Below are 14,352 nucleotides of genomic sequence, written 5' to 3'. Positions count from 1 at the left end.
GAAGTCAATGTCATATGTGTATTTTTGACTCGCAAGAATTAGGGCCCTTAACCCCACATTGTTCAAAGGTTAACTGTAGGGTGCCTGGGTGGCTCAGTGGGTTGGGATGCTGCCTTCGGCTCAGGTCATGATCTCGGGGTCCTGGGATCAAGTCCCGCATCGGGCTCTCTGCTCAACGGGGAGCCTGCTTCCCTCTCTCTCTCTCTCTGCCTACTTGTGATCTCTGTCTGTCAAATAAATGAATAAAATCTTTAAAAAAAAGGTTAGCTGTACTAGTTGTTTATTGCTGGGTAACAACTTCCAAACCTAGTAGTTTAAAACAAATAGATGTATTTATTTCTTAGTCAAGCCACTCCTAAATTTCTGAACAATAAGAGTCTGTTCTCTGTTTTAATAAAAATCAAAATTTTTTATTATCCACTTATTAATAATTTTACCAAATATATATCATAAATATATGTCCTGTGCACTGATTCATGACTGTACAACTTTCCATTGATACAGGAACCTTTCACAGTCTCCCATTCTTTCACTAAAGAGCAAGGTCCTTGATGCCAGGGAAGCACTTAATCAAGGAATTATTTTTCTTCTTTCATGATTCACGATAATTTGCACTGCATTATGCATATAATTTCATTTGGTAAAAATGAGAAAGAAGGTGGGGTACCTGGATGGCTCAGTCAGTTAAGTGTCTGCCTCTGGCTCAGGTCATTATCTGGGGTCCTGGGATCAAGCCCTGCTTTGGGGTCCCCACTTAGCAGGAAGCCTGCTTCTCCCTCTACCTCTGACCTTCCCCCTGCTTGTGTCTTTTCTCTCTTTCTCCCTCTCTCAAATGAATAAATGAAAAAATCTTCAAAAAATGAGAAAGAAGGTGACTGAAAGCAATGTTACCTATACTATACATTATAGTAGTTACTAGGCATGTTGCCTATGTAAATTTAAATTAATTAAAAGAGACAAAATTTAAAATTCACCCTTTAGTTATATTAGCTGCATTTCAAATGTTAAAAAAAAAAAAACACATGTGACTAGTGCCTACTATACTGGACAGCAGAGATAGAACATTTCTAGCATCAGAGAAAGTCTTATTAGAAAATGCTATACCCTAGCCAGTCCCCAACTTACTATATATGTACTTGTGTAGTGGAAAAAGAGGTCACAGTCCATTGATTATAGAAATTGCTCCTTCTTTCTTAGATACTTCAACTTGGGCATTCTTTTTTCTCTTTCCCTTAATTCTCTTCACCATGTAGAACTGTCTGTGATACAGGTTTCCCGTCTCCTAGTCTCCCAAGTCTTTGGCACAGAGTAGGGGCTTTGCTAGCAGGAAGGCATTTTGAAGAAGTCCAAAGGACACAGCACTACTGTTGTTCAACTCTAGGGGATTCTCCTCACTAACCTTTTCAGTCCTGTGGCCAATAGCTCATGAGACCATTCAAGTTCTTGTTCTTGTTCTTCTTGTTCTTCTCTCCTTCTCCTCTTCCTCTTCCTCCTCCTTCTTCTTCTTCTTTAATGTTAGTAATCATGATTAAACTCAACATAAAATATCTATAATATTGCATTTTAATTAGCAGATGATAAAAGAATGTGTGTCATCTCTGACCACAAGAGAAAGATTGATCATGACTATGTGGATGACTTCTTTAACCATCTTTTGAGGTGGGCCTTCAGAGACAAGTCAGCTGGCACTGAGGATAGACCACATGGATAGGGCTACTTTATTGTGCATAAGTGGCTTCACTGCATGAGGAAAAGAGTGAAAATGGGGCAGAGGTTGGTTCCAGTGGCCAGGAAAAGAGAGTCGAATACTGTGTTTAGAAAGATTATTCTAGAGGTTTTCATTATGGTGGGTAGAATAAATCCCTTCTTAGTCTCCCTTGTACAATGTTCAGCCGCTTTTTCTTTCTTCACATGCACCTTGTAGAGTTTTACATGTTTGTTTATTTGCTTGTCATGAAGAATTAATGTATAAATATCCTTTTTCAAAAAATTATGGCAAAAATGAGAGAACACCCACACATTAATTATGTACCCAAATGATATTATTTAATACTTGTTTCTTCTGGAAAGCAAAATAATCTTACTCTTCACTTGAAAAATTTAATAACCTGTCAGTTTTTCTGTCTCCATGTTTTTGTTTCTTTATATCTTTTCAGAGAAAGAGAAAGATATGAGAAGCAAAGGGATTATCCTTGTACTAAGTTTTTCTTCTATATTGTTTCCAGAAGGAAAAATGCAGAAAATTTGTTAATGGATTTTTATTTTCTTCAAAGCCTTGCTGAAGGGAAAAATTTTAATTCTTCCTAGTGGGCCGGATAGAAAAGTAAACTCTGTTAAAAAGTGAACAGCGTCAGTGGTGGTGTAAGAACCTCTGAAATCCTTGGAAGAAAATAAAATGAATGTAATCTTGGGTTATATCAAAGATATGTCTGAACCTCTTATCTTAAACTTCTATCCTTTCCACATCTATCATTCCTTCCTCCAACCTTAAATCTACATTTAAAGCCAAGGAACAAAGGTGGATGGCTTCAAATTGTTTCTTATTTAGCTTTATTTCAAGTAAGTTAAGTAGATTTTACAGGGGATTTTGTAACTTAATCATTGAAAATGCACTGAATCCTTAAGAAGACACATTCTAAAAATAAAAGACTGACTCATCAATGAATTTTGACACAAAACCTTTAAATAAATTAGAAATTACCAGCCTTGCTCCTCTTTTCTTCTTTTTTAATTTTCTATTCTACTCTTCCTTTCTATTCTATTCATGTGGCATTAAGAATGTTGTAATAGAACATAGACAGAAAATTCCTGTATAGGAAACTCTGATTAGGAAATACTGGTTTATTCTAAATCCCATTCAAACCATTATGTTGAGCTAAAGATGACTACACTGAAAACTACAACTTTAACTATATTATAACATGGTTTATTTAGAAATATATTTATGTCCCCCTGAGAATAAAAGCATTATTCCAACTTAAAATAAGAACTAACATTATAACATTATAGAACATTATAAACATACTCTTCTAAGTCACAGACTACTAATCAATAAAATAATGGTTTCTTTTTATAATATAGTACTTAGGAGAAACCCATAAAGTACAGAAACAATTTCATTAAACAACCTATTTTCTTCATTTTTCTAATAAAAAATCGAAGATGTTGAAAGAATGCTGTTCGAAACTGTGGTGTTCTCTGGACACTACACACTGCAAAACCCCCACTAAACTTGACTTCCGGAAACCTGCCATGCAGTCCTTTCCTTATCTAGAAATCATTTTGGTTATTGGGCAAGTTACAAAATCATACCCTATAGTAGTTTACTAGGGCTGATATAATAAGGTGCCACAAACTGGATGCCTAAAGCAACAGAAATATATCATGTAATGGTTATGGAACCCAGAAATCTAAGATCAAGGTATTGGCAATATGGCTGTTTCTGAGGGCTGTGAAGGAAATCTGTTGCATGCTTCTCCCCCAGCTTCTGGAGCTGGTGGCTATCTTTGACATTCCTTGGTATACAGAAGCATTCCTTTGATGTCTTCAATTATACAAATTCAAGGAACTGAATGTTGCCAATAACCATATAAATTTGGAAGTGAATTTTTCCTCTGCTGAGGCTTAGATAAGACCCTATGCCTGACCAATATCTTAAGTGTAGCCTTTTGAGGCCCTACAGCAACGTATCTAGCAATGCTGTGCTTAGATTCATTATTCACAGAAAAATGTTAGGTAATAAATGTGTGTTGTTTGAAACAGCTAAATGTGTGATAACACTGTTAAACAGCAATTGATAAACATATCAGTGAATTCCACTTTATGAATCCTTGAAATATATGCCTAATCTGGTTATAAGAGAACAAAAGTTTTGAGTGCCTACTGAGTACTCTGTCCTGTACTGGGTATGCTGTAGCCCTTACTTCGTTTAACTTCCAGGGTTGGGAATCTTTTATTTTGAAATAGCAACTTTTTTCTTTCTATTTGAATCAATGTTAAAGGATGCTCAGTAAGCATATGTTTCTTGTCTATAATTTTTTTAAAATTTAATAGTATTAAAAATAAAAGCAAGTTACTAAAGCTTAGAGACAATTCTCACAAACATTGTATACTCTCTATAGGCCTATACTTATTACTTAATATAAAATTTATCAGATTAATGGGAGGAAGCATGCGTATTGATTATTCTAATTCAAATCAATACTTAAATGAATTCTAGACAAAAAGTCTGAGATAAGATAGAAATGGTCAAGTACTCCACATATCCTGAGGCTGAGAAATAAAGCTTAGGTGGAAGAGAACAACTAAACTCAGTTCAAAACATCTGAGCCAGACGGCAGATGAAGATGGCCCTGACCTTACAACACATGGTAAAATGAGTAGACACCCTCAGCACCAGGAGCAGCAGTGAATTGACAGATGCTTCACTAGAGAAATTACTCTTTAACAAGGGCTACAATGCCTTCAAACTCATGCACAGTCCAATAATGTACTCACATATAACATACTAACAGATCTTTTTACTTTGTCCCTTCTTTCAAGATTATGTCCCCATGGAACAAACACTGCCACACTGTGTAATTTAAGTGGTACAGACCTCTTGTGTGAGACTTCAAACATGGTGCTGATATCCGAGAGACATATGTGACCTAATAAGAAGACCTGAACAGCACCCTGCTAAGGAGAGATTGATTCTCAGGCCGAGTGGTTATTGTAACCACTAAATTCACTCCAGTCAATGAATTCAGAATGAGAATGGATTTTTTTGTCCAGGATTTTTTTAAATTGTATTGGTTCATCCACCTCATCATTAAGAAGTGAAGGATATATCAGAAAATAAAATATTCTTCATTAGGAATTTTGGTAAAACAATATCATCAGAAGATTTTTAGTACTCAATGTTTCTGGACATTATTTTTCATAATAAAAAATAAATTTTAAAAAGAGAAAAAAGGATAATTTATATCATAATTATATTAAATTAATTTAAAATGTCATTTTAATACAATTTTTATCTGTAGTTTTCATAAAACTGAGTTATTTTATTCTCAAAAATAACAAAAATTATCATTTACTCTGTAACAATTTTCTCCAATAAACAGAAGAAAAGGATGGAAGAAATATCCACCATCAGCATACTATCACATGAGAAATAAAACACTTGGCTATTAGTAATTACACAGGATATTTATAGTTTGGGGCATTTCATATCACTTTCTCATTCTTTTGGTGATAGCATCAGATTCTCTTCAGATTAATTATTTCTTCCTCATTGTTTGTTGTCTTAGTGGAAATTTCAATCAAATACTCTGATTAATAGAGTTACACTTAGGATCCAAGCTCAAGTATAAAAATCAAGGAAGGTGCAGACAGATGAGGCAAGCTAGGATAATTAGTCTCCCTCCTGAGATTTTGACTTTAAAGAAATGATAATACGACAGAAAATAGATTGATGCCAAACCATCCAAAAAGATGAACTGTTAGCTCCCACCACTTGAAAACCCAGAACTGTTATTTTTTCTGAGACTAGTTCTTTATTTGTTTATTGGATTATACAGGCTAATCCATATTCTCCGAGTGATTTATCATTTATTTAAAATATTCAATATCGTTTTAATTTTTTGCCACCAAAAGACTTCAGTAGTAAGAAACTCACTCAAAAGATACAATTTTAGGAAGTATCTTGGAGCAAATTGTTGGTTTGAACTGGTGCCTGGATAGAGAGAATACTGAGCAGTGAGAAACAAGTTGTGTTTCATATTAGGAGCCCAAAGCTTATAGTAAACAAAATGAAAAGAGTAAATTAAATTGTTGCTACGATCAGGGAGAAGCTCTGGTTAACCAGGTAGCTATTGCCATAGAATATAAAAAAAAATAAATATATAAACAAACAATAAAAAAGCCAGTAAACAAGGCAACAAATAAATATTTTGCTGCATCTGTGTTTAATATCAAAAATGAAACAGGGCACCTGGGGTCAGTTGGTTAAGTGACTGCCTTTGGCTCAGGTCATGATCCTGGAGTCCAAGGATCAGGTCCCATGTCAGGCTCCCAGCTCCATGGGGAGTCTACTTCTCCCTCTGACTTTCTCTCCTCTCATGTTCTCTCTCACTCTCTATATCTCAAATAAGTAAAGAAATTTTTTTTAAAAAACGAATGAAACAAAAAAATTCAGATCAGTAAATTCACACCTCAAGCTATAGAATAAAATTCAAAAAATTTGCATGACTTTTTGTAAGTAGTTTTATCTTACTTAGTCAGAAAGCTCAGACCACCCCACTAATCAGAGTTGGATTTGGCAGATTTGCCGGATTGCAGCATCAGTTAAATTTACAGTTTTGTCATGTCTCATATATAAAATAGTATAGTCAAAATGTCTACCAGAGGATATTTAAATGGATTTAAAAGAATTGTGACATCCATTTACTCAAATATTTTGAAAACACAACTTACCTTATGTACTTGGCCAACTCAGTGGTTCCTACTCCTTCACTGGAAGAGCTTGTCAGATGAAATTGTTTCTTTCTTGCAGGAAAACTTAAAACTCACACCTTCTCATCTTTCACTTCTGATTGTAACTAGGCTTATAACATGAATCTTTTAGCATTATACCTTGGGTATAGACTTAAAGATTTAATGTATAAAGAAAAAGCTCACATGGAGAAAGAAATACAGGAATTTTTTAATTTATATCATAAAGAAGGCCAGGAAACAAATTAGGAATGGATTTTAAAAGGTACTCTATCAAAAAAAATTCAAAAATTTTGGTCATGAAGAATTTATGGATATAAAAGCATTTATCAGAGATAACTCATTTGATGTCTTAACTGAGGTAGAATTCTCAGGTAGAAATTTCTGATTTGTAGCAATTTTATAGGTTAGATAATTCAATCATAGTTATAACAAGGACTCATTTTATAATATACTGATGATTATGGCCATTGAATATAAAATAGGTATTCAATAGTATCGTGAAAAATATAAAGGAATAAATTCAGTGATATTACAGGACAGCTTTGCTCTTTCTCAACCAATAATTCCCAAGAGGACCCCAACGTCAGATTTTGAAGAATAGACTTGATAGTATAGTAGCTAAATATTTTAAAACAGCCTACTCTTTGTTTTTTTTTTTTTTTTCACAGAAAAGAATATTGGTAAGAGTGAGTGCAAATACTTGTTATATTCCTTATTGCAGTGGAAATACACCAAATACATGTATATAACCTCCAGACATATAGTAGGATAGCTACCACAGCAGTCAACTGAACATATATTGCACTTAGCGCTTCAATAATGATATGCCATAAATACAGACCTCAGGCTATCATTAATAAATCATAAGGTTGCTAGAAATAAAATTGAAAGTCAGCCCACTAAGTTTATATTTGAATAATAAAACAAAATGAAATCTTATGGATTTCTACCTGTGGTTAGTAATTGATATGTCCCTACAAATAAAATAAATGTCAGGTGAAGTAACCTTGGAAACTGGCACTGTGTAGTGTTTACAATCCTATTGAGTCTACCATGAAGTACACCAAGGTCAAAATCAAAGCAAAAAAGCAAAACTAAACTAAACTAAAAACAAACAAAACATTCAGGACTACTGAACAAAAGTCAAACCTAGCCATAAAACTAGAGTTACTCCTCCTCATATATTTCCCACACTAAATTCATATGTTTTTGCTTTATTGTTTGAAGGTAAGACTAATACCTCAAGGAAGCATCTTGCTATGGTATACAAATGCTCACTTTGATCTTACCCTCTAATTTTCCTCAAAGTTATCCATGCCATTTATTTATATAACAAGATAAGGAGGGAGAAAAGAACTGCACAAAAAATTCAGACTTCTTTGATAATGGCTATAATTCCTCGGACCACAAGGAAATTCGGCTCCACTAGTTAGAGTAGGGAATGGTGGGTGCCAAATGATAAATAGAGGTATGAGCCTAAAATAATTGTAGAATCCTGGACCTTACGTTACTTCCCAAGTTACACAGTATACAGGATAAACTTAGGATAGTTATCTTCTGTAATTGCAGAAAAATTGCATCAACTTCTTCAGTTAGGAAAAAGAAAATATAATGGTAAAGAGGGCCATTTGTAAGCCATCCGGTCCCCTTCTCTCAACCAAAAATATATCAGTAATTATAAAACCCCACTTCATCTATGAAGATGCAGAGAGATTGATGACCACATAAAAGAGAAGATAAATGTATTTCAATTTCTTTTATATCCACCTTTCATTGGCCCACTCTATATTGATGGAATATAGAAAGTAAGAGCAGATCATGATCCATTCAAGTAAATAGTATCTCCAGTTTTAACAGTTGTGCTACATGTGGTTTTCCTACCAAAACAAATCAAAACATCTCCTAACAAGCAATATGTAGCTATTAAATGATGGCAATTTATCTTTATTTAATAAGACATATAGAAACACCTATTTTCAATGGGCAAGACAAGAGTATGCAATAGTACTTTTACTACTATGCACTATGCATCAGCAAGATTTTAACTCTTCTATTTTGTGTCTTCATTTAGTATTCAAGGAACTTGAGCTTGTCATTTCTTCAACTACACCTTGCACTGGTTATTTATGCTGACTGACTCTGGTGAATAGAAAAAATGCCTTCATTAATATACATACAATTCATAAGAATGTTGGGATATAAATCTACAAAAAATATGGAAATTGGGGGATATAAATTCATGAAAAAATACAGTTGTCTTGTTGACTGAGATATGTTAGCCAAGTCTCACAAACTCATTTACAAAGAAATGTGAATTCATGATGATTGCAGAACTTTTAAAAGTTCTAATTAGAAGAATGAAGAGAGTTGGAAATTTAGTTTGTAGTCTGAATAATCAAGAAAAGGATTCTGAAGAATACAGTGCAAAGAGATTAAAATTATACAAATTAAAATATATGGATATTAATCAACACATTAAACAAAGAACACAGCCATAGAAAATTTATCAACTCCAAAAAACAAAAAAAATAAAGTTTATTATTATTACATATTTCTTTAAAAAATCACTACTTACAATGAGTGAAAATGACACTAGCCTAAGAATAGTTATCTGTATTATGAGATGCCAAAGTACTTCCATTCTAACTCTCATTCTACCCTTCCCATGCCCCATTCCTATTCCCACTGTCTCCAATCTCCTGGATAATTTCTGAGAAGCCTTTGTGCACTATCAGCTCCTCATCACAAAGGATTTTCTGATCTCCCAGATTGTGTCAAGTATATAATTTGTGAAATCACCATCACTATAAAATTATTATTCCCGTTTCTCAAATAAAATTTCAATCTCCTTGAGGATAAGGTCTGTGGTGAATTTATTAAAAACTTTCCAGGACCAACCTAGTACCTGGCAAATAGCAGGTTTTCAATAAAATTACAACATATTGTTTGCATTATCCTCAGGAACATTAGAAAGAAAATGACTTTGCTCCACTTTTGAACTTCTCATTCAGTAAAATGAATGATAATAGTTTAAACCAGAAGGAAAGACTTTAGGAAAATAAGACCATTCACTGAATCCTGGGATAGCATTCGACTCAGGCTTCTTCCTCTTGCTCCTGGTGTTGATTCAGCCACACCAATTACTCCTCCCTATTCCAGCTTGTAATCAGGTATAGCACTGGTACATGTGTGGTTCTCAGTTCTTCTCTTCTTGACCAGCACAAATGGTATTACAAAGTATACAGTCCTGTCCCTTTGATAACTTATATAGGGCAAAAGGCAACTTTATTTTAAAAAGAAAAAGTGTATTTGGAAATAGCAAGGGAATTGTTATTCAGGACAGGCAAGCTCTGGCGGAGCTTGTCTGAAAAAACAAAGGGAAGGTCAGCTTTTAATATGTTTCAGGAAGAAATCAGGGAGGGATTTTCCAAACAAAAATTTTTGCAGAAGGGGTACCTGCGTGACTCAGTTGGTTAAGCAGCTGCCTTTGTCTCAGGTCATGATTCCAGGGTCCTGTTTCGAGCCCTGTATCTGGCTACCTGCTCAGCCGAGAGCCTGCTTCTCTCTCTCCCTCTGCCTGCCGCTCTGCTTACTTGTGCTATTTCTCTGTCAAATAAATAAATAAAATCTTTAAAAAAAAATTTATTGGAGAAGGATTGGAGTCACTGATGGTTTCTCATTGACTGCAGGTGATTGTTGCTGGGACAGGGAGGGGTCCTCCTTCCTTTTTTTAAAGTCAGGAGATAAACTCCTCTGTGAAAACGCCCTCCCTCCTTGATATGATTGCTTTCCTTCTTGCCGGTTTTGCAAGCTCAAAGTGGTATGTGAGAGCTCCCTTCAGTGCTTCCAACTCATTTTAAGTAAGTTTTCCTTTATTTACTTTCACACCTTTAGCAACAATAAGTCCTCCACCTTTACCCAATAATTTACTTCAATTTGAAGTTCAGAGTTTGTTTTTCTGTTCTTTTCTCCAACTCTCTAAGATGTGGCATACATTAATGTATTGGATAGGTCTTTTTCTGCTGGCTTGTGCTTTCTGAACTTTACAAGAATTTAAGTTACGGTAAATCATGTATAATTTAAATGTTAGTTGAAGGTCAGAATACCTCTTCAGGGGGAAAATAAAGAACACATTTTGCAAATGGCTCTGAAAAAAACAATGATCAAAAAAATTATTTCTAGCACTAAAGATTAAACAGGCTTTAAAACAAACAAATCCCCGATTTTTTACAGATATAACATAGTTTGCCAGGTAAATGACTACATGATCAGAAATCTATCTAAAACCCTGAGGGATATTGCCAATCTGTCACTAAAACAATAGCTGCCCAAGAAAACTCCTTGGACTCCCTTGTACAAGTTGTGCTAGATAATAGAATTGCTCTTGATTACCTCTTAGTGGAACAAGGTAGGGTTTGTTTTGCAATAAACACATCCTGTACTTGGGAGAGCACCTCTGGTGAAGTAGAAATAGAAACTAGATAAAATTTGGGCATAAACCAAGTGGTTAAATGCAATGTGTAATGCTTCTTTGATTTTTTTAGCTGGCTGCCCTCAGGAATTGCTTCCTAGTTCAGATTACTCTTCCAATGTGTACTCAGCATTTTATTTATTATTTTTGGGATTTTTGTCATTGTAAAACTTTGTATCCTCTGTACAGTTCAATGGGCACCACCTAGGTAATGGTCATTCAGCATTTAGAAATGAGCTCTAAGGCTTCTGAGACATAAAATGGGGCAGTTCCAGAAACTGCAGAAGATACCTGACCTTAAGAAATTGGATGATAGGGCACCTGAGTGGGTCAGTGGGTTAAGCCGCTGCCTTTGGCTCAGGTCATGATCTCAGGGTCCTGGGATCGAGTCCTGCATCAGGCTCTCTGCTCGGCAGGGAGCCTGCTTCCCTTCCTCTCTCTCTGCCAACTGGTGATCTCTCTCTGTCAAATAAATAAATAAAATCTTTAAAAAAAGAAAAAAAAAAGAAATTGGATGATAAAGCTATTCTTGGCACTGGCACACTTCCTCAAATGTGGCCTAAAGTTCCCAAGGAATCACGTGGCCTCCCACAGGTGATTTGATACACTGAGAATGAGCTTTACTGGCAAGGAAGGATCCGTGTGCTTGATCGTTTATCAGCAATGTTTTCCAGTGGTTGATGTTTTCAGAGAAAGATCATAGAGAGGGGGAAATGTGAAAAATTAACATGACTAGAGTCATTTTAAAATGGACTGGGAAATAAAATCTTTAAAAAAGAGGAGGGTGCACCTAGGTAGCTCAGTCGGTTAAGAGTTTACTTCAGCTCAGGTCATGATCCCAGGGTCCTGGGACGGAGTCCCAGGTGGGGCTCCCTGCTTAGTTAGGAGGCTGCCTCTCTCTTTGCCTCTGCCCCTCACCTGGCTCATGCTCTCTCTTACACTCTCAATAAAAAAAGTAAAATATTCTGATAAAATAAAACAAAACAAAACAAAATAAAATGGAGTCAGAATGACCATTATACAGAAAACACATTGCTCACTTTGTTTGAACTGAGCCAAACTTTTGGACTGGGCAAAACCATAATTGTTTTAAGTAATTGCTAATTATTTTGACCACATCCTGATCACAGACTGATAGTTATGGACTTTCTGAAGAAAAAAATCAACAGTTAACCAGTATATAACCCAGAGTAGCTCAGTCTGTTAACACCGTAAGACAGACTTTTTTTTTCTTTCTTTTCTTCAACTAATGTAATTACCCCCTACCTTTTCCTCATAAAACCCTTTGCTTTCACTCTAGAAGCAGGAACTGTGTTTGGGTATTTATCTGAATCTCTCCTCCTAAACTTCAATTGTTTGGTCCCAAAGAGATACTTGTTTGCCTCTCACCGTGGCTATTTATTTTCAGGTTGACATCCTAAAGCGAAGCAGAATTTGCGTCCCAAAATATGCAATTCTGGCATAAGGATTATCTAGACCTGGTTATTTTTTAAGAAACAAGAAACAGGGGGTGCCTGGGTGGCTCAGTATGTTAAGCCTCTGCCTTCAGCTCAGGTCATGATCCCAGGGTCCTGGAATCGAACCCCGCATCAGGCTCTCTGCTCAGCGGGAAGCCTGCTTCCCCCCTCTCTCTGTCTGTTGCTCTTCCTACTTGTGGTCTCTCTCTCTCTGTCAAACAAATAAATAAAATATTAAAAAAGAAAAAAGAAACAAGAGACAGGAGAATATCTGAAAACACACTAGAAACTACCCCTTTGTAAGGGACATATTTATAAAGGAAATCATTATTCATAAGGGTGTCTTCTTCTCTATACCAGGAAGAGAACTAAATCTACAGAAACTCACATCAATAGAAAATATAACTGACTTAAATGACAACCCTTATTTTTTTGCTTTATCTGATAACCTCCCATAGCTGGCTCCCATACAACATCTTTCTTCTTTAGTGGACAAGGTGTTGGATTGGGCCATGTGAGTTACACAGTTTTCCTGGGTATCTTCAATGTATAGAGTATGCATGTGATTAAACTTCTATTTGTTTTTCTCCTGTTAGTCTGACTTTTTATTATGGGGAGGGGGAGGGTCCTTCAGCCAAATACATAGAAGGATAAAAGGAAAATTACTTTCATCCCCCACAACAGGAAGTGAAAAATGCTAACTTGTCCCAGTGTAATCCTGGTTTAACAATGTTATTTTTCCACACAAATAACTTGTTGAAATTAATACTGCCAAGTAGTTGATTGGCTATTTTATGTGTTAAAGGTAAGAATATGTTTGCTTACACATAAAAGTTCACTGAATAAGTCACAAGTCCCAATACTTTAAGAGTTTGTTTCCAAACATATTTGTAATTCAAATGATTCCCAAGTAGAGAAAAACTGCAAGTACTGTGAGAGAGTGTGCTAAAGTTGTAAACCTCTTCGTACTGAGTTCAAAATTTCTTTAGGAGAATACAAAGAAATTTCACTCAAAGTTGCTATTTAGTAAAGAAGAATGTGTTTAATTTTGTCATGCTAATTCAATCTTGGTCCTAAAGGATGAGTGTAGGAGGAGCAAAGAAGTCCCTTGTTGACAGCTAATTAAATCTCTGTGGCCTTTGATGTTTAGTTGAAACATTTCTATTGCATATGAATTAATTGAATTTGAGAGAAAGACCAAAGATTTTCCAGGGTCCTATATCCCAAAAATCATTCCTGAAGAAGAATAAATCTTCATATAATCAGAGTAAGCAATTAATTCCTCAGAGTTGACCTGGTACCTTGGGCTGTTCTTTATTTTTTTAATTTTTGATTACTACTCCAATGCATGTTGAAGTGTAATTAGTGAGTTTAAACAGAATGAATGATCAAATGGTCAACTTTCTTTTTTAAAATATTTTATTTATTTATTTGAGAGAGAGAGAGAAAGAGAGAGAACTCGCATGAGTGTGGTGAAGGGGCAGAGGGAATCTTGAGCAGAATCTCAAGAAGATGCCACACTGAGTGTGGAGCCTCCATGCTGGCTCAATCTCACAAGCTTTGATCATGGCCTGAGCTAAAATTATGAGATGCTTAACTGACTGAGTCACTCACGTGCCTCTCAAATTCTTTATCTCTAGCCTTGCATCTGAATTTTTTTGCAGTTATAATTATAGGTTATGAAATGGCAAACAATTCTATTTGTGGGTCTTCTTTGACCAGACAAATTGGTTACAGTAGAATCTGGCCAGTTATTGCCCTTGTTCTTAGCAAATCACAAATTGATAACAGAAAAACAAAAAGGAGTAAGCATTGTCAAGAGGGTTATTTAAAATGTAGCCAGGAGGACTTTGAGGCAGTGAGGCTTCTGTGTATGTTTTGTCACATATTCTTGAGGTTTTTGCTGAACTCAGCTAAAAGTTAGAACACCCACTGCATGTTAAAATGGAC

This window comes from Mustela putorius, unplaced genomic scaffold (assembly GCF_011764305.1).
Source record: "Mustela putorius furo isolate JIRA1106 unplaced genomic scaffold, ASM1176430v1.1 tig00003871_pilon_pilon_pilon, whole genome shotgun sequence".
NCBI lineage: Eukaryota > Metazoa > Chordata > Mammalia > Carnivora > Mustelidae > Mustela > Mustela putorius.
This window is presented reverse-complemented; position numbering follows the sequence as displayed.